The sequence below is a fragment of the Lithobates pipiens genome, unplaced genomic scaffold (genome assembly GCF_037356315.1).
Source record: "Lithobates pipiens isolate NorthernLeopardFrog02 unplaced genomic scaffold, aLitPip1_a1.2 Scaffold_19, whole genome shotgun sequence".
Lineage (NCBI taxonomy): Eukaryota > Metazoa > Chordata > Amphibia > Anura > Ranidae > Lithobates > Lithobates pipiens.
In genome coordinates, this window is record NW_027507764.1 from 520254335 (window position 1) to 520280279 (window position 25945).

A 25945-nucleotide genomic window follows, 5' to 3' on the forward strand; every position below is an offset into this window, starting at 1 on the left:
CTAGATTATACAGAGAGGCTAGTGCATACAGTGAAGCTATTTTATATAGAAGCCTGTTTAGTGTATACAGAGAAGCTAGTGTGTACAGAATAAAGGCTAGAAAGGCTATAAAGAGAGACAAGTGTTTACAGAGGACAGTTTGGGGTATAGAGAGATGCTAGTTTATACAGAGAGGGCATACAGAAGACAGAAGACGGGCTAGTGTATTCAGAACATAGGCTAGGTATTCAGAGAGTCTAGTGTATACAGTCGGCGAGTGTGTAAATAAGACTGGCTAGTTTACACAGTGTTTATAGAGATGCAAGGGTGTACAGAGAAGCTAGTATATATAGAAGACTACAGCATACAGAAGAAAGGCTAGTGAATACAGAATAAAGGCTAGATTATACAGAGAGGCTAGTGCATACAGTGAAGCTATTTTATATAGAAGCCTGTTTAGTGTATACAGAGAAGCTAGTGTGTACAGATGAAAGGCTAGACAGGCTATAAAGAGAGACAAGTGTTTACAGAGGACAGTTTGGGGTATAGAGAGATGCTAGTTTATACAGAGAGACTAATGTATACAGAAGACAGGCTAGGGCATACAGAAGACGGGCTAGTGTATTCAGAAAATAGGCTAGTGTATACCGAAGACAGGCTTTTGTATGCAGAAGACCGGCTAGTGTATACAGAGAAACTAGTGTATAACAGAGTGTATATAGAAGACAGGCCAGGGTGTAAAGAAGACAGAGTAATGTATACAGAAACAGAAAACATGCTCGTGTATATAGAGAGGCTAGTGAATTTAGAGGGTAGGCTAAGTGATAACAATAGACAATCTTGGATATACAGACACATTTCATCATTTCATCTAGTTCGCATCTCTAATGGAGTTTGTCTCATTGCCATGTTATGCCTTTTCATTCTTATGCTAAATATAGACTACACGATTTTAATCACCCACATCAAGCATGCAATAAAACTATCATACATCAAAATAAACCATGTACTGCCAAAACAATAACGGCCAATAACTTAAAAAATTACTTATCAGTCAATGACTTAACAAAATAAACTTTGCACTCTTTTGCTCTATTTTGCATATTTGTAATTCTCCACATCAACTGTCACTTTGATATCACCACTGACGACACACTATCCTGACTTATTTTGCTTTATTTATTATTAGAAATAGAGAGTACTATGTCAAAACCAGTTAAATCTATTCACTTCGATGAGGTCTACCGCTAATTGTACGGTAATGCAAAATGTTCACAAAACCATCCATTTGCTACCAGACATGCTGCACATATTATGAGTAATGTAACTATCGCTCGCTAACGATGTAAAAAGTTTTATTGCTTTTCTGACATTAACCGAGAATCTCTGACATTAACTGAGTATCTCTCTGCACTAGGATCATTGCACAGTTAAAACACAGTGACAAAACATTTCTTTTTACCGCAGCAAAATGTGAGAAAAGCAGTGTAAGCCGTCTTTCTGCCATATGCTTCAGAAAATTAATGTACCGCTTTTAAATCCATATCAATTCCACATCCTAATGTAAACTGTCTAAAATTTTAACATTTACTGATAGCAATTACTGATATTACATTATGATTATACCAGTGGAAATGGACCGCGTAATGGAATTGTCAAATTAATCATAATCTCAGAGTTAACTTAGCTGATAAATTTACGATTTACTCAACGATTTAAACTTAGATTTTTTCAGGCTAAGTCAATTTAATCTTAAATAATTTATACTATATTCTACTGTACTCCTAAATAATGTACTGTTTTTCTGTATTTTAGCCGTGCTCATATTTCGTGTTATGTTGCTATTCCGACAATCGGCCTTAATGAGGATATTACTTTGCAACAATCTCTTGATCCCTTTTGTGTATTCACTTTATCTGTATTTATATTTACTGCCTCAATATACTTATTATTATTATATTATAGAGATTACTATCTCTAAATCATTGTAAACGTAACCATAGATATAATGTCTACAGCTAATTTTACGTTAAAGCAAAATTCACACAAAACCATCTTTTTAAAACCTTTTAAAGCCGGCACATTAAGAATAATGCAACCATCTCTCTACCCCTATGCAATAGGATTCTCTTTCTGACTCTATTTTGTATATTACTTCAACTGTCACACTGATAACCATTTGTAACACATAACACTGGCAACACATTTTTTAAAAGCAGCAAAATGCGAGAAAGTGGTTGCAGTAGCAAAGGATAGCAACTATTTTATATTCACATCAAGCATACATCCTATTGTAAACTGTCTATCACTATTAATTTTCAGGGTTACTGATACATTATGCGGATAACCAGTGGAAACGGAGAAAAGTCAGTGTAAGCCGTCTTCGTGCGTAACACAATTAATGGAACGATTTACACGTTGGAATTTACAAGCTACGTTAATTTACTCTTAAATAATGTATACCCTTTAGCTGCTTAGCTCACACTTTGCTGTATGTAGCCGCGTTAACTGTATTAATGGTTTCATGTAAGTAACCAATGGGGATTGACATTTCATGTCTATCTCACATCTCTAATGCAATTTGTCTCTTTAAAATTTCATACTTTTCCGGTTATTATACTTTCTCATCCTTAAAGACAAGTTGCTGATATTTTATGATTACAGCAATCATCTCATCTAATTGCTAGTCCGATATTCTAACTTGGTATTACTTTGCAAGGCTCTATTGAACAATGTAAAGGTAAGCTAGATATTTTGTGTATTTCCACTTAAACTCGACCTGTTTATACTGTCTCAATATTATCCTTTCTAATTTTGCTAAATTAGATTATAGGGTTTGCTATGTCTAAATCCACCTTTATTACGTATACTGCTACTTTTAGGATAATACAAAACCATCTTTTGCTTCTTTACACCCTTCACATATTAAGAGTAATGCAATGCTACCGATGTGAACAGTTCAATTGCTCTTCTTACATTTAGCTGGTATCTCTCTGCTATAGGAAACTGAATTTGTATTACAACGATAACTCATCTAATATCAGTCCACTCAGTGCTACCGGGATAACTTTTTCATTTAGAGTAATGAAATGATTTCTCAGTCATTTTGAAGCTACTGCAAAAAACGCTTCCGATCTCTTTTCAACTGCAATACTTAAGCTCTGCAATATAAAGGAATATTTAGCTGCTTAGCTCAAACTTTGCTGTACGTAGCCGTGTTAACTTTATTAATGGTTACCAATGGGGATTGACATTTCATCTCTAATTCACATTCACATTTCTATTGCAGTTTGTCTTTTTGCCATGTCATCCTCTGCCAGTTAATTTCCTTTCTTATCCTTATGCTATATTTGGGGTATATTTACTACATTATTAAAGACACGTAATGAACCCGATTGATAAAAACCTACACACGTCGTTGCTGTCATTTCCTGTATTTCCACTTAAACTCGACTTGTATATACTGTCTCAATATTAATCTGTGTTATTTTGCTATATTTATTATTAGAATAACCAGATTACGATCTCTATATCCTGGTAAACCAACTCACACAAAACCATCTTATTTCTACCTTACACGCAGCAATAAATATTAAGATATTAACATTTAACCGGTATCTCTCTGCAATAGTAAACGGAATGGGTAGATCACTCATCTAATATCAGTCTTCTCAGTGCTACCGGAACAACTTTTACATTTAGAGTAATGCAACGATTTCTCAGTTTTATGAAGCTACTGCAACTAACGCTTTGGATTTCTTTCCTGTTAAATTACGCTCTGCAATATTAAGCCATGTAAATTGTCCTATTGGTCTACTAACAATGCTATGTATAATAATACAAATATTTCAAAAGCAATATCGTCTCACTACAATACTTACACTCTGCATAATAAATATGATTAATGCGACTAATGCTAATAATAAAGTCGTCTAAAACTCGGCTATAGGTAGAGAATAAAACTATCTTACATCAAAATAAACCATGTACTGCCAAACCAATAACGGCCAATTACTTAACGTCTATCAGTCAATGACTTAACAAAATAAACTTAGCACTCTTTTGCTCTATTTTTTATATATGTAGTTCTCTACATTAACTGTCACATTGATATCACCACTGACAACACACTACTGACCTTTTAACAGCACCAAATATGAAAAAAGCACTGTAACTCTTTACATGATTTAGAAGTAGTTGCATTAGCAAAAAATAAAATCATGTCTTCTGTACACGCTAGCCTTTCTGTATACAGTAATCTTTCTGTGTACACCAGTCCCTCTATATAGACTAGCCTCTCTGTCTTCTGTATACACGTGCCCGTAACCTATATACACTAGCCTGCCTTCTTTTTACAATAGTCTCGGTGTCCCAGCCTCTCTGCATACACTAGCCTCACTGAATTCCCCAGACTCTCTTCTGTATACACAAGCCTATCTGTAAACAATAGCTTGTCATCTGTACACACTAGCCTCTCTGTATACACTAGCCATTCTTCTGTATACACCAGGCTCAGGGGAATAACATTAGCCTATCTGTATTACCTTGTTTGACTTTTCTGATTTCTGTTTCTTTTCTAGGGTCTACCTCGCCGTATACCCAAGCCAATCTTATTACCCCAGCCTCATTCCAATTATAATAGCCTCACTGTATACCCCAGGCAGTCTTGTGTTGGGTTTTTTCAGTCTGCTCAGCCATCTTCTTGTAGGGTTCTTTGGGTCAGCCCTTGCTCCCTTTTCCCCACGTATCCTCTCATTCACAAGAAGTTCATTCCCATGTCTGGGTTACCTTGGGCATCAGGCTCATCCTATCCTTCACGGGACATTCATTTGGGTTTGCGTAGCTTGCAGGCTCTTAAGGGGTTCCTTCTCATCTTCAGGTCAAGAGTCGGTGGGTTCTACTCTCACAGCGGTAACTTACAGTTGGCGTTTGGGCATATGTCATTTTATGGATGGGATCTTTACCTTTCCTTTTCCACCTATACTTGTGTCTTTTTGCCCTCTTTTCAAGCATACTGACCATCCAGGCCATGGCACACCTCAGGCCTTGGTTCTTAACCACTACAATACAGGGCACTTTCGCCCCCTTCCTTCCCAGCCCAATTTTCAGCTTTCATCGCTCTAGCGCTTTCAGTGACAATTGCGCGGTCATGCTACACTGTACCCAAATGAAATTTTTATCATTTTGTTCGCACAAATAGAGATTTATTTTGGTGCTATTTATTCACGACTCCGTTTTTTATTTTTTGCGATATAAGCGCAAAAAAGCGGAAATTTGGAAAAAAAACAATATTTTCTTTTTTCTATTTTAAAAGAAATCCAATAAAATCACATTTTGTCATAAATTTAAGCCAAAATGTATTCTGCTACATGTTTTTGGTAAAAAAAAATCCGTTAAGTGTATAATAATTGGTTTGTGTGATCACGGACATATGTACGGAAATGATCATGTACATATGTGTGCAGGTGATCACGTACATATGTGTGCACATAATCATTGGGACAAGTGATTTTAGTGGGACATATGTGGGGGACATGTTTTTATTATTAGGGACATGTGTTTTTATTTTTTGGGGACATGTATGTTTTGGGGACATGTGTGTTATGGGGACATATGTGGGGACTGTGTTTACACTGTGTGGTGTGTTGTGTGTTTACACTAGACTGAAGATCAGTGAGTAAAAAGCTGTAAAAAACAGCTCATACTCACTGATCATCAGCCGGCTGCAGCAATCTACTCTCCTCTCCTCAGCGATGACTTCTGTGTGAGGAGAGGAGGAGCCGATTGCCTAGCAACCGGCTGTTTGTTTACATCACATGACGGCCGTGATTGGACACGGCCGTCATTTGATCAGGAGGGCCAATCACAGTGCCCTGATTGACATTCCTGAACGTCTATCAGAAGTAGACGGCTCCCACCCGGCCATATATGTGCATTGGCCGGGTGGGAAGTGGTTAAGTAATATCGCATTTCCCACTTGAAGACTCCGATTACAAGTGGGAAGGCTGGCCGCAGGCCAGCCCGTATTTGTGGGAGGAGTCTGAGGGACTATTAAACCCTCCTCCTCTGTCAGGGTCAGGGTTGGTGTTTTCTAGGGAGAGAGAGACCGGGTTACACAGACTTGCTAGTGTATACAGACGGAATAGTGTATACAGAAGACCAGCTAGTTTATACAGAGAGGCTAATGTGTACAAAAGACAGGCTAGATTATACAGAAGAACGTACTGGATATGCAGAGATGGAGGCGAGGTTATACTGAGGGAGAGGCTGTTTTACACAAAGAGGCTAGTGTGTGCAGACTTGCTAAAGTATACGGACAGACTAGTGTATACAGAGAGGCTATTTTAAACAGAGAGACTAGGGAAAACAGAGAGGCTAGTGTACAGAGACAAGCTGACAGTGAGGCCGGGGTATAATGAGAAGCTACGTTATACAGTAGACAGGCTAGTTTATATAAAAGACAAAATTGGGTAAACAGAATACAGGCTGGGGTATAATGAGAGGCAAGATTATACATAGAGGCTAGGGTATAAAGATGTATACAGAAAGGCGGGGTATACCGAGAGACTATGTGTATAAAAGACAAGCTAGGGACGGACTAGTGTATACAGAAGACCGGCTAGTTGATACAGAGAGGCTAATGTGTACAAAAGACAGGCTAATGTATACAGATAGGCTAGATTATACAGAAGAACATCCTGGGTATGCAGAGAGCTCAGCTTCAAGGGATGGCCAACGTGAGTAATATGAGTGAGACTCCTCACCCCCCCCCCACCTACCAGATCCGACTTTCATCCCCTTGCCCTCTCTGCCCCGGTCATCTGGTGGCAGTTTTATGCACTCCCTGGCCCCCACCCATTCATAATCCTTACCGACCTTTCCTTCCGCTGCTCACAGGAACATACTGGATGACTTGTCTAATTAACCAACTTGTACAAGACACCGCTATCCTCCTGTCTGACACCGGTCCCCATTGGAGGCGTTACCCCTCACTGTTTGGGTGGTCCCTGCCTCCCCCTGGATGCTCCACATATACCCCGACGACATTGTCGGAGGGGCACCACTTGACAGGTGGCATCTCCCATTGGAGGAAGGGATGATGGCCCCAACCCCTTGGCAGCAGGTTCTTTCATGTACAGACCAGGGCGGCTCATCTTCCCTTCTGGAGTCTTGACCTTAGAGGGGGGAGTTGCACTTTGGGGGGTCTGAGTGATACCTAGTGCGCTGTACTGGAAGGGCTTGACATTCCCGCATATGTGTCCCCTCTCCCTGGTTGCGCCCCTCGTCCCCCCCTCTGGCCCCCACCTACTCTTTGCCGAGATTGCCTTCTGCAGCTTTCGGGGACACCCTGGATGACTTATTTATTGAGCCTATTGGTGCGAGACACTGCTTCCCTCCAGTTTGACTCTGGACCCCCCTGGAGGATTTACCCCTTACTGTTTTGGCGGTCCCAGCCTCCCTCTGGATGCTCTACACAGCCCCCGAAGGTGATGCAGAAGAGACACTAATTGGCGGGCCCCAGAACTGCTGCTCGGGTGAAGTCTCCCGTTGGATGGAGGGATGGTGGCCCCAGCCCCTTGCCTGCCGGATTCTCCATGCACCGACCAGGGCTGCTCCTCTTTCATCTTCATGTGGTGACCATGGAGGGGAGGAGTTGAAACTTATGGGGTCCGGGTGGTTGCTGGTGTGAGCACGCTAAAGGACTTGACCTTTCCGCATGTTTGTCCCCTCTCCTTTGCTGCCCCTCCTTCCCTCCCCCCTTCCCTCCCTTACCTCCTTCCCTTCCCTCCCCCCTTCCCTCCCCCCTTTCACTCCCCCTTTCCCCCCTTACCCCCCTCTTTTCCCCCCTTCCCTCCCCCTTTTCCCCCAGGGCGTGGATGGAGGAGAGGGGGTAAGAAGAGGACAATCTGCCAAAGAGAGAAATACATTTGTTCGGGGGCTGCATGTACTTTTGGGGTATGGGACGGGGGGTGGTGGATCCCATTCTGTGATGCCTTTTCTGTTGTGACGGGCTCCCTCGTGCATGCCTACATTTAGGACGAGCTGAGGAGACCCCTCAGTGCTGACAGTTCTATGCTCTACCTCTGTTTTAATTATACTATTGTTTTTTGGTTCTATGATGTTACTGATTGTCTTTTATTTGCATACCGGTATCAGACGTGACATTTACCACTGCCGGGACTGGGGAGACTGGGATCCGGGGGCTCCCTCTCCGACCTGTCTACCCACCAACCCAAGTAGGACGGCGCTTTAAACCCAGTGTACATCTGGTAAACGCTATAGCATAATTGTGCTGTTTTAGTATACAATTCCTGTACTGTTGAGTGCGGACAACCCTTAATTTCCCTCTCCCCCTGGGGTTGAGGTGCCCGGCCTCTTTTTCCCCTTACCTTTCCTTCCATTTGCCCTTCCTTTTTCCCCCTTAGTTCCCTCCATCCATTACCTACCCAATACCTACCTTGGTTCAACTTTCTTTGCTTTTCTCGGACGTCCCCCTTCCCCTCCCCGAGGAGCGATGGCAGACTCAGTCAAGGTCACCTCTCTAAACGTTAAGGGACTGAACTCCTCTGAAAAACGGTGGATCCTCCTGTGAGAACTGAAGACTTCCTGTACTGATGTGGCCTTTATACAAGAAACACATTTTAAAAATACTAGCCTCCCCTTTCTACGGTCAAGATCCTTCGCTAAGGTCTACCACTCTACTAACCCCTCCTCTAAGACCAAGGGAATCTCCATTCTGATCTCTAGCAGGCTCCCCTCGGTTCTCCAGGATTCTCTGGTGGACCCTGGGGCCGATATCTTTTTCTTAGGGGCCACATTGGAGAACTCCTTTTTACATTTGCCACTGTGTACACTCCCAATGATCACCAAGACACATTCCTCAGAACTACCCTGCACAGATGATGTGACTTTCGGGAGGGCCAGTTGATATTAGGTGGGGACTTTAATGTCCCCTTTCGCCATCGGTTGACACTTCTGCCTCTTGCTCCTCGCTCCTCATTTACTCTAGAAAGCGGATTACTAAGTGCTTACTGAATGACCAATTAGTTGATATCTGGTGTCTGCAACACTCCGGGGAAAGGGACTACTCTTTTTGCTCTTCCCCTCACAAATCATACTTGAGGATAGACTTCTTCTTGATTCCACATGACCAACTGCACTTGGTGAGCTCTTCCTCCATCGGCCATATTACTTGGTCCAACCACGCTCCTGTAGCCCTTACCTACACCCTCTCTAGGAACCCCTCACCTAGGACTCTATTCTGGCACCTTAATGAGAGCCTCCTCCAGATACCGGAAGTTTTAGCAGATGTGACCAGGGAATTGGACCTTTATTTCCAAGAAAACTAAACGCAGGACTGCGACCTGGGGATAATTTGGGAGGCTCACAAGTCAGTACTCCGCAGGGTACTTATCAGGCACGGGGCACGCATCAAACGAACACGGAAGGAACAAATTGCTAATCTGTTTTGTGAACTTGCCTCTGTGGAAGCGAAACATAAACATGCCCCCTCACGGACCTTAGAGATTGAATTGGGGACACTCCGTACCCAGATTACTGACCTACTCCATTATAAAGCGAAAGCAGTACTCCAGTTTTGTCGTAAACTGATGTAGGAATCAGGGGACAAATGCGGAAAAATCTTTGCCAGGTCAGTAAAAGGAGTGGAAATCTGCCTCTTACATACAACAGTTGATAGATGAGAATGGCCAGAGGGGCTCTACTCCAACCCAAATAGCCAAAGTCTTTGAAAAATGCTACTCTGATCTCTACAACCTGCCCGATTCAGGGTCCGGACAGGACAATATAGACAGATATGTAACCGGTTCTGGTCTACCAACCCGATCACACTGGAAGAAGTCCAGATGGCCGTGGGACCTCCGAAGGTGGGTAAGGCTCCGGGCCCTGACGGGTATACCGCACAATACTATAAGACCTTCCTCCCTTTTCTCGGCCCGCGCTTGGTGAATTTATTGAATACTCTGAGCTTGAATGGGGATTTTCCTGAGCATACCCTTAGAGCCCACATCTCGTTGATACCTAAGGAGGGCAAAGACCCGGGCCTATGTGGGAGCTACAGACCCATTTCCCTCCTAAATTCGGTCCTAAAACGATTCTCTAAAATCCTCGCCACGTGATTGGCACAGCACTTGCAGTCCCTTATACATATTGACCAGTTAGGTTTTATTCCCACCAGGGAAGATAGGGACAACACCATTAAGGTGCTTACCCTGGTCCATAAAGCAAAGTCATCTGGGACCCCTTGTCTTTTCGTGAGTACTGATGCCGAGAAGGCTTTTGATCGGGTCAAATGGACATTCATGTTCTCGGTCCTTCGCCATATAGGTCTGAGTGAACGGATGTTGGCATGGATAAGTAAGATATACTCACGCCCTTCAGCTCAACTCAAAGCGAATGGGGTGCTCTCATCTCCCCTTGACATCGGGAATGGGACCAGACAGGGTTGCCCCCTGTCGCCCCAGTTATTCGCACTGTCATTGGAACCCTTTCTCTCCACAATTTGACAAAACTCAGACATAACGCGACTCCAAATCGGTACTATTGACATCTGCCTACGTAGATGACATGCTGTTCTCATTGACGAATCCCAGAGTTTCCTTGCCAAATCTCCTTCGGGAATTCCAGATATACGGGATACTTCTTGAAATCAGAGGCCATGGGGGTCGAAGTCCGCCCGCAAACGTTACTAGACTTGTAGTCCAATTTTCGATTTAAATGGACCCATACAGCCCTTAAGTACTTAGGTACTTACATTCCACAGGACAACGCGCATACGTTTATGTTGAACTTCCCCCCACCCCTTGTCACTAAGATCCGCAGTTTGCTTCACGGGTGGCATTCTGGCCTCCATTCCTGGTTCAGGAGATGCAATCTCATTAAAATGAACATACTCCCTAAATTTACCTATCTTTTCCAAGCTCTCCCGATCCAGATTCCAGTCCCGTTTTTTAAGCAAGCTCAATCCCTGCTCAATTTAACTGGGCCCACAAAAATCCCAGACTTAAGTGGTCACAGCTGACATTGTCTAAACAACAGGGAGGGTTGGTTCTCCCTGACTTGCGATGCTACTACCTGGCCTCCCATCTGGGGCGTGTATTGGACTGGAATGGAAACAAACTTTCTAAGCTCTGGGTGCTACTAGGACAATCTCACTCCCAAATTCCGCTAAGAAGCACCATGTGGTGCTATAAGGATTTACCCACAGAATTGACGTCATATCCCACTATAGGGGCTTCATTGAAAGTCAGTCACCTGATCGCTACCCAAAACACACTCACGTCTTTGACTTCCCCCCTATTCCCTATACGTGGCCATCCGAACTTGGAACCGGGGACCCACTTAGAAATTCCAACCTAGACCATGCGTCTAAATTCGTCATTGATGGAAAATGACCTTCTTTCTCAACCCTAACAGATCCGACAGGGCTTTTCCAAATGCCTTTTTGGAGAGCGGCGCAACAACATCATTTTTTCCATTCCATCCCCAATACTCAAACTTTCGCACGCCCTCAGACGGAGTTTGAGGCTCTATGCAGGAGCGAAGGCCCTTTGGTCCACATTCTCTCTCAAACAGATCACCCACACTTAACCTGCCTGTCCAACTGGGAAAAGGACCTTAATTGCTCGTTTTCCCCAGCACAGAGACAACGCATTATCACTTTGGCTCTCAAAACCTCGCTGTGCACGAAGATACAGGAGACAAATTTTAAACTTCTCACCAGGTGGTATTTGACACCATCAAAGCTGCATAAATAATTCCCCTCTTCCTCGAACATATGCTGGAGGTGTGGAGAAGAAGAGGGCACGTTGATCCACATTTTTTGGTCCTGCCCCAGCTTGGTGGACTTCTGGACAGAGATCCGATGCATAACACAAAAATTCACAGACTTCTCCATCCCGGAAGAGGCTGCATTCTTTCTCTTGCACCATTGACAGATTCCCATTAAGAAGTACAAAAAAATAAATTTTACGGCATGTGATAAATGTGGCGAAATCCTGCATCCCTCTCTATTGGAAAAAATGTTCCCCCCCTTTCATTACTCACTGGCTTAGGAAAATAGAGGACATTAAAAAAAATGGAGGACTTGATCCTCACATCACAAGGTAAACAAGAATTTTTTAAACAAACCTGGGACATCTGGAATACCTTTATATTCTCGCTGGAAGGATGTCGCCTGCTATCACCTTAATGCTCTGAGCTTTCCTTGACTGGCCCCTTGGACAGTGGCTGCCATTGTGTCTCGTCCCCTCTTCTCCTTTCCTGATCTTTCACCCCTTCTCTTTTCTGCCTTCCTCCCCTATCTCTCACCCCCTCCACCCACTCTCTCTTTTGGAAAAAGTGGAAAATTGGGAATGACGGCCCCACCCCCCCCTCTGGATGGATTATGCCGGAGGGACCTGGGGTTTGTGTGACCCTGGATCTTGGTACAGTACTTTATCCGTGCCTTGAATCATTATGATTGATGGAAGGCAGACTCACAGTTGCGAATATACCTGTATCAAGTATTGTTCAGCTGCTTTTTGCTCTGTATTTCTCTGTTGCATTATGTACTCGGGGGACCGTCTTCCCCTGTTTGGAGAAAAAATTATATTTGAAAAAAAAAAGAAGCCTACGACACCTGGTATTCCCAGGCGGTCTGCCATCCAGGCATTAACCAGGCCCGACCCTGCTTAGCCTCCAAGATCAGACGAGATGGAACAGATTCAGGGGGATGTGGCCGTAGCCAATAACTTCAGGCACTCTCAACTCTCTTGACAAACGCCAAGATGGTCACCTTGGGAAAGAAACAAAAAAAAAACAAGTCAACACCAACAACATAAAAAGAAGTCTACAGCACCTAGTATTCCCAGGTGGTCTCTCATCCAGGTATTAACAAGGCCCGACCCTGTTTAGTCTCTGAGATCAGACGAGATCTGGTGCTTTCAGGGTTATGTGGCCATAGGCAAGCTCTTCAGGCACTCTCAACCCTCTTGACAAACACCAAGATGGTCACCTTGGTAAACAAACAAAACAAAAACAAGTCAACGCCAACAACATAAAAAGAAGCCTACAGCACCTAGTATTCCCAGGTTGTCTCCAATCCAGGTACTAGCAAGGCCCAACCCTGTTTAGCCTCTGAGATCAGAGGAGATCGGGCGCTTTCAGGGTTATGTGCCCATATGCAATCTCTTTGGGCACTCTCAACCCTCTTGACAAATGCCAAGATAGTCACCTTGAGATACAAGCGAAAAAAGACAGGTCAATGTCAACAACATAAAAAGAAGAATACGGCACCTGGTATTCCAACGCCATCTCCCATACAGGTACTAACTAGGCCCAACCCTTCTTAGCCTCAGAGATAAGAAGAGCTAGGGCTTTTTCAGGGTGATGCTGCTGTAAGCGATCTCTTTGGGCACTCTCAACCCTCTTGACAAATGCCAAGATGGTCACCTTGGGAAACAAGCGGAAAAAAACAAACGAATCAACGCCAACAACATAAAAAGAAGCCTACAATAACTGGTATTCCCAGGTGGTCTCCCATCCAGGTACTAACCAGGCCTGACTATTCTTAGCCTCCAAGATCAGACAAGATTGGGTGCTTTCAGAGTGATGTGGCCATAGGCAATCTCTTCAGGCACTCTCAACCCTCTTGACAAACACCAAGATGGTGACCTTGGGAAACAAGCTAAAAAAAACAGGTCAACGCCAACAATATAAAAAGAAGCCTACGACACCTGGTATTCCCAGGCGGTCTCCCATCCGCGTACTAACAAGGCCTGACTCTTCTTAGCCTCCAACATCAAATGAGATCGGGTGCTTTCAGGGTTATGTGCCCGTAGGCAATCCCTTCAGGCAATTTCAACCCTCTTGACAAACGCCAAGATGGTCACCTTGGGAATCAAGCAACAACTTAAAAAAAAGCCTATGGCATTGAGAAATCCCAGGCGGTCTCCCATCCAGGTACTAACCAGGTCCCAACCCTGCTTAGCCTCTGAGATCAAATGAGATTGGGCTCCTTCAGGGTGATGCAGTCATAGTAGATTTTTTTCAGGCACGCTCAACCCTCTTGACAAACGCCAAGATGGTCACCTTGGGAAGCAAACAAAAAATCAAGTCAACGCCAACAACATAAAAAGAAGCCTACAGCACCTAGTATTCCCAGGCGGTCTCCCATCCAGGTATTAACAAGGCACGACCCTTTCTAGCCTCTGAGATCAGAGGAGATTGGGTGCTTTCAGGGTGATGTGCCCATAGGCAATCTCTTTGGGCACTCTCATCCCTCTTGAAAAATGCCAAGATAGTCACCCTGGGAAACAAGCGAAAAAAAAACAGGTCAACGCCAACAACATGAAAAGAAGAATACGGCACCTGGTATTCCAAGGCCATCTCCCATTCAAGTACTAACTAGGCCCAACCCTTCTTAGCCTCCGAGATCAGAAGAGATAGGGTGCTTTCAGGGTGATGCTGCTGTAAGCGATCTCTTTAAGCACTCTCTACCCTCTTGACAAATGCCAAGATGATCACTTTGGGAAACAAGCGAAAAAAAACAGGTCAACACCAACAACATAAAAAGAAGCCTGCGGCATCTGGAAAACCCAGGCGGTCTCCCATCCAGGTACAAACCAGGCCCAACCCTGCTTAGCCTCTGAGACCAGACGAGATTGGGTGCTTTAAGGGTGTTGTGGCCGTAGGCAATTTCTTTGTGCACTCTCAACCCTCTTGACAAATGGCAAGATGGTCACCTTGGGAAAAAAGGGAAAAAACACAGGTCAACGCCGACAACATAATGAGAAGCCTACGGCACCTGGTATTCCCAGGCTGTCTCCCGTCCAGGTACTAACCAGGCCCATCGCTGCTTAGCCTCCAAGATCAGATGAGATTGGGCTCTCTCAGGGTGATTTGGCCGTAGGCACTCTCTTTGGGCACTCTGAAGCTTCTTGACAAAGGCCAAGATGCTCACCTTGGGAAAAAAGCTAAAAAAAACAGGTCAAAGCCAACAACATAAAAAGAAGTCTACGGCATCCGGTATTCCCAGGCGATCTCCCAATCAAGACACTAACCAGGCCAGATCCTTCTATGGCACCTGGTCTTCCCAGGCAGTCTCCCATCCAGGTACTAACCAGGCCTGACACTGCTTAGCCTCTGAAATCAGACGAGATCGGGTGCTTTCAGGGTGATGTGGCCGTAAGCATTCTCTTCAAGACACGCCCAACCCTCTTGACAAACGCCAAGATGGTCGCCTTCAGAAACAAGCGAAAAAAACAGGTCAAAGCCAACAACATAAAAAGAAGCCTATGGCACCTGGTATTCCCAGGCGGTCTCCCATCCAGGTACTAACCAGGCCTGACACTGTTTAGCCTCCGAGATCAGACGAGATTGGACGCTTTCAGGGTGATGGGGCCGTAGGTGATCTCTTCGGGCACTCTCAACCCTCTTGACAAATGCCAAGATGGTCACCTTGGGAAACAAGTGAAAAAAAAAAAACAGGTCAAGGTCAATAACATAAAAAGAAGCATACGGCACCTGTTATTCCCAGACGTTCTCCTATCCTGGTATTAACCAGGCCCAACACGGCTTAGCCTCCGAGATCAGACAAGATCGGGTGTTTTCAAGGTGATGGGGCCATAGGTGATCTCTTTAGGCACTCTCGACCCTCTTTTTAAAAGCCAAGATGGTCACCTTGGGAAACAAGCGAAAATAAACAGGTCAACACCAACAACATAAAAAGAAGCCTACGGCACCTGGTATTCACAGATGGTCTCCCATACAGGTATTAACCAGGCCGTACACTGCTAGGCCTCTGAGATCAGATGAGATTGTGCGCTTTCAGGGTGATGTGGCCATAGGTGTTCTATTCAGACACTCTCAACCCTCTTGACAAATGCCAAGATGGTCATCTTGGGAAAAAAGTGAAAAAAAAACAGGTCAACGCCAACAACATAGACCCTGGCGGTCTCCCATCTGACCCTGACCCTGACCCTGCTTAGCCTCTGAGATCGGGCGCTTTCAGGGTGATGTGGCCTTAGGCGAATGCTTCGGGACATACTCAAAACTCTTGACAGATGCTAAAATGGTCACCTTGGGAAACAAGCGAAAAAAAAACAGGTCAAAGCCAACAATATAAAAAGATTCCTACGGCACCTGTAATTAGGTACTATCCAGACCGGACCCTGCTTAGCCTCCGAGATCAGATGAGATCGGGCGCTTTCAGGGTGATGTGGCCGTAGGAGATTTCTTCGGGCTCTCTCAGCCCTCTTGACAAATGCCAAGATGGTCACCTTGGGAAACAAGCGGAAAAAAAAAAATGTCAACGCCAACAGCATAAAAAGAAGCCTACGGCACCTGGTATTCCCAGTCGGTCTCCCATCCAGTTACTAATCAGGCCCGACAATGCTTAACCTCCGAGATCAGACAAGATCGGGCACTTTCAGGGTGATTTGGCCGTAGGCACTTTCACCCTCTTGACAAACGCCAAGATGGTCATCTTGGGAAACAAGTGAAAAAAAACAGGTCAACGCCAACAACATAAAAAATAGAATTTTTATATACAGCTTACCTGTAAAATCCTTTTCTTGAGAGTACATCACGGGACACAGGAGCTTCATTACATAGTGGGTTATATAGGCACCTCTGGTGATTGGACACTGGTTAACCCCCAATTAAGGAGAATTCCTCCCCTATATAACCCCTCCCATATGGGAGGCACCTCAGTTTTGTAGCAAAGCAATAGGAAACCACGTAAAACCCAAGAGGGGTGGGAGCCCTGTGTCCCGTGATGTACTCTCAAGAAAAGGATTTTACAGGTAAGCTGTGTATAAAAATCCTATTTTCTTGATCATACATCAGGGGACACAGGAGCTTCATTACATAGTGGGATGTCCCAAAGCAATGCTCAGATTGAGGGGAGGGAGACACAGATCATAATATATAGACCGCCAAGGACCGGAGGACCTAAACTGCAGCCTGCAGTACACTGCGCCCAAAGGCAATAATCCTCTTGCCCTCTGACATCCACCTGATAGAATCTGGTGAATATGTGGACTGATGACCAAGTTGCAGCCTTACAGATCTGAGCCAGGGAGGCCTGGTGATGCACTGCCCAAGAAGCACTTACAGCCCTAGTTGAGTGCGCTTTCACTTGAAAAGGAGGGATCTTCCCTTTAACACTATAGGCCTGAGAAATAATCTGTCTAATCCACCATGAGAGAGTGGATTTTGATGCCACCTGACCCTTCCTAGGGCCTTCCGGCAAAATAAATAAGCAATCAGTTTTCCTTATCTGTGCAGTTGCCTGAAGATAGATACTGATTGCCCTTACCACATCCAAAGTGTGCAAAGATTCTTCTTCTGCAGACTGTGGGTCCAGAAAAAAGGATGGTAGGCTTACATCTTGATTCAAATGGAATCCTGAAACCACCTTAGGCAGAAAGGACCTGTTGGGACGCATTACCACCAGGTCCTTATGAATAATTAGATACGGTTCTTTACTGGAGAGAGCTGCTAGTTCTGACACTCTTCTAGCCGTGGATATGGCTACCAAGAAAACCAATTATATAGGCACCTCTGGTGATTGGACACTGGTTAACCCCCAATTAAGGAGAATTCCTCCCCTATATTACCCCTCCCATATGGGAGGCACCTCAGTTTTGTAGCAAAGCAATAGGAAACCACGTAAAACCCAAGAGGGGTGGGAGCCCTGTGTCCCGTGATGTACTCTCAAGAAAAGGATTTTACAGGTAAGCTGTGTATAAAAATCCTATTTTCTTGATCATACATCAGGGGACACAGGAGCTTCATTACATAGTGGGATGTCCCAAAGCAATGCTCAGATTGAGGGGAGGGAGACACAGATCATAATATATAGACCGCCAAGGACCGGAGGACCTAAACTGCAGCCTGCAGTACACTGCGCCCAAAGGCGATATCCTCTTGCCCTCTGACATCCACCTGATAGAATCTGGTGAATATGTGGACTGATGACCAAGTTGCAGCCTTACAGATCTGAGCCAGGGAGGCCTGGTGATGCACTGCCCAAGAAGCACTTACAGCCCTAGTTGAGTGCGCTTTCACTTGAAAAGGAGGGATCTTCCCTTTAACACTATAGGCCTGAGAAATAATCTGTCTAATCCACCATGAGAGAGTGGATTTTGATGCCACCTGACCCTTCCTAGGGCCTTCCGGCAAAATAAATAAGCAATCAGTTTTCCTTATCTGTGCAGTTGCCTGAAGATAGATACTGATTGCCCTTACCACATCCAAAGTGTGCAAAGATTCTTCTTCTGCAGACTGTGGGTCCAGAAAAAAGGATGGTAGGCTTACATCTTGATTCAAATGGAATCCTGAAACCACCTTAGGCAGAAAGGACCTGTTGGGACGCATTACCACCAGGTCCTTATGAATAATTAGATACGGTTCTTTACTGGAGAGAGCTGCTAGTTCTGACACTCTTCTAGCCGTGGATATGGCTACCAAGAAAACCAATTTTTTAGTCAAAAGAACTAACGAAGCCTGATGCAAAGGTTCAAAAGGTTGCCCCTGCAAAGCTGAGAGAACCAAATTCAGATCCCATGGGCATACCGGAGGTTTGACTGGCGGCCTTATCCGCATAGCCCCCTGGATGAAAGCCCGCACCAGGGAATGTGATGCAAGTGGTTTCTGAAAAAACACTGACAAGGCCGAAATATGCACCTTGATAGTGCTTATGGCCAAAATCATTTCTAGGCCTGACTGGAGGAAGGCCAAGATCCTGCTAATGACATACTTTCTAGGATGACATTCCCTGAGTTCACAACAGGAAACATATGCCCTCCAGATTTTGTAGTAAATAAGCCTGGAGGCCGGCTTTCTGGCATTGACCAGAGTAGAAAGGACTGGCCCCGAAAGCCCACGGTCTCTCAGAATGTGGGTCTCAGCAGCCAAACCGTCAAATTCAGACTGTGTAAAGCAGCATGGTAAATTGGACCCTGTGAGAGCAGATCTGGCCGGAGAGGGAGGATCCACGGCCTGCCTACTGCCAACTTCATGATCTCTGCGTACCACGGTCGTCTGGGCCAAGCCGGGGCTACCAAAAGAAGCAACTTTGTTTCCCTCTAGACTCTTCCCAGGAACCGCGACAGAAGCGGGCACGGGGGGAAGGCATAAATCAAATTGTACTGATCCCAGGGAACTGTCAGAGCATCCGACCCCTGAGCGAGTGTATCTCTTGTCCTTGACACAAATTTGTCCAGTTTTCTGTTGAACCTGGACGCAAACAGATCTACGTCTGGAGTACCCCACCTGCGACATATGTTCCAAAACACGTCGGGGTGCAGAGCCCATTCTCCTAGGCACAACTGCTGGCGGCGCAGAAAATCTGTCTGCCAATTTTCCACTCCTGGAATGAAGACTGCAGAAAGGCATGGAACATGCCTTTCTGCCCAGACAAGTATACGATTCACCTCTTTTTGCGCAACCAGACTTCTGGTACCGCCCTGGTGATTGATATAGGCCACTGCTGTGGCATTGTCGGACTGAACCCGAACAGGTCTGAAAGACCAGTTTATGAGAGCCATATAAACTGCCCGGATCTCCAAGACATTTATGGGCAATAGCTTCTCGATCGCAGACCATTTCCACTGCGAGCACGTCTCCTCCAACACTGCTCCCCAGCCTGTCAGGCTGCCATTTGTCATAATAATCTTCCATGGAAGAGGAAGAAAAGTTTTGCCTTTCAGCAAATTCTCGGTTTGTAACGAGACTCTTAGACTCGTTAGACGAGACTCTTGCGTGTCCCTGGGGATAGACGCATAGGAAGATCCAAGGACTGGGGCTTCCTGTTCCAAGCCGCAAGGATGAATCTTTGCAGAGGCCTTGAGTGGAACTGGGCGAATGGAACGGCCTCGAAGGAGGCGACCATTTTCCCAAAGAGTCTCATGCACAACCGAATGGGGGAAGATCTTCTGCCCAGAATTAGACGCACCAGATCCCCAATGGCCAAGGCTTTTGGCCTTGGTAGAAACACCTTGCCCTGAGCAGTGTCGATAACCATACCTAGGTATTCCAACCTGGTAGCAGGCTGTAGGGACGACTTTTCTAGGTTTATAATCCAACCTAGGCGTTCCAGCTGTTCTAGCGTTCTGGTAACACTGTGGTTCAGGAGCGCTACTGTTTTCTCTATGAGAAGCAAATCGTCTAGATAAGCCATGACGGCTATACCCTGAGCTCTTAGGTTTGCCAAGAGAGGGTCCAGAATCTTTGTGAAGACTCGAGGGGCCGTAGCTAGCCCGAACGGCAAGGCCACAAATTGAAAATGGCGCCGCTCTACCGCAAACCTTAGATTCTTTTGGTGTGCGAGAAAAATTGGCACATGGAGATATGCATCCTTGATGTCTATTGATGCCATAAACTCTCCCCCTTGCAGGGAGGAGACCACAGTGCGAATTGACTGTATTCAGAAGGACCGGATGCGTAAAAACCGGTTCAGATCCTTCAGATCCAGGATAGGTCTGACACTTCCATTTGGCTTTGGAACGGTGAAGAGATTCGAGTAAAACCCTGAACCCTGTTCTTTTGGGTCCACTTCTACTATCACCCCCTGGGATAGTAAGTGATCTAAGGCCAGAAATAGCGGTCTTTGCTTTACTGGGTCTCTGGGGATCCTTGACCTTAGAAAGCGAGAAGGTGGAATCTCCTGAAACTCCAGCTTGTAGCCCAGAGATACCGAAGAGACCACCCACTCATCCCGGATCTCTTCCCGCCAGGCTTCTGCAAACTGCAAGAGCCTTCCCCCCACTTGGCCGAGCGGGGGCGCTCCTTCACAAGGAAGCTTTCGGGCTCTGCTTGGCAGGCTTTCGCCCTCAGGATTTCTTCTGCCCCTGGGCCCGGCCTTGAGCCTTTCCTGTAGAGGGGGGTTGAGAAGGCCGTCACCACTGCTTAGAGCTTGATGCTCCGGGAGAGAGAGAACGCCTAAATGATGGACGTTTTCTCCTTTTGACTGGAAGGAGAGTAGATTTACCCCCTGAAATTTTTTGGACGAATTTGTCTAATTCTTCTACAAACAAACGTTCCCCTTTAAACGGGAACCCAATCAAATGCTTCTTGCATGATAGCTCAGCTTGCCCAATTATTTAGCCATAGGGCCCTTCGCATGTGTACCAACAGGAGAGACAAACGAGATGCTTGTTGGACAGAATCCGAAATCGCATCAATCAGGAAACACAGAATTTGAGGTATTTCTGCATAATTCTCCACTTCCTCACTGGGAAGGAGGCCAAGCATCTGCTTAACCTGTTCCTTGAGGAACTGACACAACCCCACAGCTGCGACTGTAAGTTGCACTACAGTGCCAGTCATGGAAAAGGAGGCTTTTTTTTTTTTGTAAAATCTTTATTTTGAGATATTTTGACATTGAAACACACTTGACAGCTGTGTCAGGACCAAACAAAGAACAAATAAACTGTAGGAAACAATGACACCCATAAAAACTGACCCAGTGGCCAAGAGTTGGCGGCTCAAACCAGACACATGAATTAGGCAAACGGGTGGAGATGAACGTCTGGAGTGTCTTCTAGCTCATACACATCAAGTCCGGCCTCCGTGGGCTAGGGCCCCGCTCCAAGGTGCCTCTGAGCGGAAAGGAGAGGACGGGCCGGAGCCCAGTCCCCCACCTCCCGTCATACAAAAGGCCGGGGAGGCATGGGACCACCCCCAGGGGCCGCCCAGGAGAGGGGGGCACAATCACCTCCAGCAACCTCTCCCGAGCGTCCCCCGGGGGTAGGACAGGCCCACAGCAACCCCCCCGCCCAGGAGGGACGTCCCAGCATGGACCCCTCCGGACAGAGGGATTCCCCCCGTCAGCCAAACAAAGTGGCCGCAGGGCCAGCCAGCCCACAGGAAGCCTAACGCACCACCACAGCTCAATACCACGTAGGTCAATAAAAGGCAACATCTTATGGATGCGTTGTCCTAGCCGGGGACTTTAATACACCGTTAGAACCCATGCTTGATACCTCCCTGGGGAGGTCCTCGGTCTCATATAAAAGCCTGGCGTTTATACGTAAACGCCTCTTTGACGCTCAGTTAATTGAGGTTTGGAGGACAATGCATCCGAGGGCGAGGGACTACTCATATTTCTCGAGTGTTCACCAATCTTACTCCAGGATTGACTATTTCTTCCTTGACCATCACCATCTTTCTCTCTTGGCAAATTCCAGTATCGCATCTTCGCCCCTGTCTGACCATGCCCCTATTTTACTTACCCTTAATATTTCTTCACTGCCCCATAAAGCTACCAACTGGAAGTTGAATGAGAGCCTGATTAGTGAGGAGGCAGACATCATATCTATGCGGGATGAACTCACCCAATATTTTCTCGATAACGCCCAACCGGACATTTCCCCGGGAACACTTTGGGAAGCCCATAAGGCCCACATACGGGGTAAGTTTATGGAGTTAGGGGCTAGGAGGAAAAGGGAAGCGGTATTGCGACAGACTAAGCTATTGTCGGACATTGCTTCTCTTGAATCCCAACATAAGGCCAGCCTGGCGCAAGCTACCCTTCACTTACTAACGGAGAAAAGGGAGGAATTGAAGGTTTTATTCCATGAGCAATGGAAGTGAGAAGCCCGTAGAGTGTCCCAAACTTATCACGAGTGGGGTAACAAGCCGGGGAGGCTACTGGCGCGCTCCCTACGTCTGACTAAGACTAGGACGTATATTGAAAAAATTAAAACACCTTCTGATACACTTACGTATGAGACCTCCGGAATTGCCAAAGAATTCCAGGCATTTTATCAAGATCTCTACCGAGTCCCCTCAGCGGTGCCGGATGTGGAGGCTAAAAAGTCTTTAATCCGGGAGTATTTACAACAGGCGGATTTGCCCAAGCTGGACCCGGCGGTACTTGACTCTTTGGATGGGGAACTCTCGGTCCAGGAGTTCAGTGTGGCACTGAGGGCTATGGCGAGTGGCAAGGCCCCTGGTCCAGATGGCTTTACGGCCTTGTATTATAAAACCTTTGCAGGGACCTTGCTGCCCCGCCTTGCCTCTTACGCGAACACGATATCGAGGGGGGGGTCTTTTCGCCCTGAAACTTTGCACGCACATATCCCTGTGCTTCCTAAGCCGGAGAAAGATCCTAGCCTATGCGGGAGCTATCGCCCAATATCCCTCCTGAACTTAGATGCTAAATTATACGCTAAAGTTCTCGCGAATCGGTTACTTCCTCTCCTCCCGCGCTGGGTTTCTAATGCGCAGACTGGGTTTATTCCGGGTAGGGAGGCACGTGACAATGCCCTTCGCACTTTCTCATTGATGGACTATGTGCGGAAGACCTCCCAGTCCACCCTGTTACTTTCCACGGATGCTGAAAAAGCGTTTGACAGGGTGGACTGGGAGTATCTGATGGCTACCCTATCTCATCTGGGAGTCGGGCGGACTCTCTTGTCCCATATCGCGGCTTTATATCAGTCCCCAACGGCTCAAATCCGGGTTAATGGCTCCTTAAGCGACTCGTTTACGCTATATAATGGTACGCGTCAGGGGTGCCCCCTCTCCCCGCTACTCTTCGCCATCTCTTTAGAACCCTTCCTCTCTACAATTAAAAATAACCCAAACATTCATGGGATCACTGTTGCAGCTACCAAACACAAATATGCGGCCTATGCCGATGACATCCTGTTTTATGTCCAACAACCCATGATTACCCTCCCCAATTTGATGTCTGCCTTCGCACAATTCGGCCTTATATCCAATTTTAAAATCAACATGTCCAAGTCGGAAATTCTAAATGTCACCGTCCCGGTGGAGGAGGTTCGTCGTCTCCAAGCTTCCTTCCCATTTACATGGCAAGCCCACAAAATGAAGTACTTAGGTATTTATCTTACCTCCAAGCCCCAAGCCCTCTTTAGTGCTAATTACATTCCCCTCATTAACGCCATTAGATCTGATCTACGTCGATGGTCACAGGTTGCTCATTCATGGCTAGGTAAGATTGGAGTGATTAAAATGAATGTCCTGCCCAGGGTGTTGTTCCTCTTCCAGATGGTCCATGTGGGTATCCCGGCGAGTTTTTTCGGGCTCTTGGAGTCTCTGATTGGTCAGTACGTGTGGAGCAGAAGGCGTCCGAGGTTGTCCAGAGCCCTTTTATATAGGCCCAAGCGGCTGGGGGGTTTGGCTCTGCCGAATGTTAAATTGTATTATATGGCTACTGTCTTATGCAGGATTTCAGATTGGAAATTTCATAAAAACTCAAAACTGTGGGTTGCTCTCGACCATGCACTCAGCGGCACTGACTTATACACTCTAGTTTGGATTCCCCAGAAATATAGGTCGGTGGCTCCCAATACCTCCACTCTGACCCACTCTACTCTCCGGAATTGGGACTTGCTCTGTAGAAAACACGGGTGGCTCTTTAACTCCCCCATCATGCCTTTGACCGGACATAATTACTTCCCTCCGGGAAATATCGACCCCAGAATCTATTCCTGGCAGCTGGCGGATTCACCCCTTTTGCACCATGTTGCCAACCATGGGGGTATTTTACCCTTGCCGCAACTGATACCCTCTGCGAGGGCGACTCTTATGGATCAATGGACTTACAGACAACTAGTGGATTTTGTTCATTCCCTCCCGAAACCTCTTCGCTCTCTTTCGGATTTAACCCCCATTGAATCTGCTTTTCTAGAAGACCAACCGGTGGAGCGACCCTTGTCCTTTTTTTACCACACCCTACAGCTTCTGTCGACTACTGGTATCCCCACCTTTTTGGCCAAATGGGAGCACGATTTGCACAGCACGATCTCGGAGGCACAAAAATTCACTATCTTGTCTATGGCCCACTTGTCTTCTACGGCTTCAAGGGCTGCAGAAGTGAACTATAAGTTGTTAACGAGATGGCATTATACCCCGGTTGTCCTGCATAAACTCTTCCCGCAAACGTCACCTCTCTGTTGGAGAGGTTGTGGGGAATGTGCCTCTCACGCCCATATCTGGTGGTTTTGTCCCCTCATCAGACCGTATTGGGTAACAGTTTTACACTGGCTGAAGGTTATTTTAGGGTATGAGGTTCCGAATGATCCCTGGGTAATACTATTTCACTGCACAGGCTCCCCAGCAGGGTCCTATAAGAAGTCTGTGACCCCTCACTTGCTTAACGCTGCAAAAGCGCTTATTCCACGTCAGTGGAAGCAATCCACGATCCCATCCCTACGCCAATGGCTGCTGGAGGTGGATCGTACGTATCATCTGGAAGATCTTACCTACTCCCTCCGAGGAAAAGCAGACTTGGGGAAACGGATTTGGGCCTGCTGGGTAGCCTTTAAGTACACATCAGATTATGTGCAAATAATGGCGCAACCTGGGTGAACCCTTAGGTTTGGATGTAATTCTTTCTTATTTTTTATTTTCTTGTGTGTGTTATTTATTTTCTGGTTCGAGACAGGACCGGGCAGCTCCCCTCTTCTTCTCTTCCCCCCCTCTGTCACCCCTCCTTTTTCTCCCTTTTTTTTTCCTCCTCTTTTTTCTTTCTTCATCCCCCCTCTCTTTACTCTCTCTGACTATACTCTCTCTTTGTCTTCTGTTCTTTCTTTCGTCTTTTTCTTTTTCTTCAGTGACTTGGTTCAAAACACGTTGGTTGGTCCATCAAGGGTTGCAGGATTGTAAAACTACTACCCAAATACTTGGGTCGGAGAGCACTTCTGTTATGCATTTTGGGTGTGCTTCGCTGGTACTCAGAAGCTCCCTAGTTGAAGTGTGTGGTTAGCGAGTTATAGTTACATGTTCCGTCATATGTATCTTTTGTAACCCTGATGTTACTCACTATGTATGGTATATTGCTGACATTACACTGTATGTCACTGTTTTCTTATGCTTTATTCTCTAATAAACACAAATTATACAAAAAAAGGCAACATCTTATAGTGTGGAATACAGAGAAAGAAGGTAAAAAAGAACAGTAGGAAGGGTGAGAGAGAGGCAAGAAGGGGTA

At 45.9% G+C, this 25945-nt stretch overlaps 7 pseudogenes; all 7 read right to left on the reverse strand.

Annotated features, from left to right (window-relative positions):
• Positions 1-12826: 12826 nt before the first annotated feature.
• Positions 12827-12945, reverse strand: LOC143999323 (5S ribosomal RNA; annotated as a pseudogene).
• Positions 12946-13045: 100 nt separating this feature from the next.
• On the reverse strand, positions 13046-13164 carry LOC143998971 (5S ribosomal RNA; annotated as a pseudogene).
• Positions 13165-13485: 321 nt separating this feature from the next.
• LOC143998844 (5S ribosomal RNA) lies at positions 13486-13604 on the reverse strand (annotated as a pseudogene).
• Positions 13605-14773: 1169 nt separating this feature from the next.
• On the reverse strand, positions 14774-14892 carry LOC144000009 (5S ribosomal RNA; annotated as a pseudogene).
• Positions 14893-15052: 160 nt separating this feature from the next.
• Positions 15053-15171, reverse strand: LOC143999024 (5S ribosomal RNA; annotated as a pseudogene).
• A 99-nt stretch (positions 15172-15270) lies between these two features.
• LOC143998644 (5S ribosomal RNA) lies at positions 15271-15389 on the reverse strand (annotated as a pseudogene).
• Positions 15390-16311: 922 nt separating this feature from the next.
• On the reverse strand, positions 16312-16430 carry LOC143999957 (5S ribosomal RNA; annotated as a pseudogene).
• Between the last annotated feature and the right edge of the window lie 9515 nt (positions 16431-25945).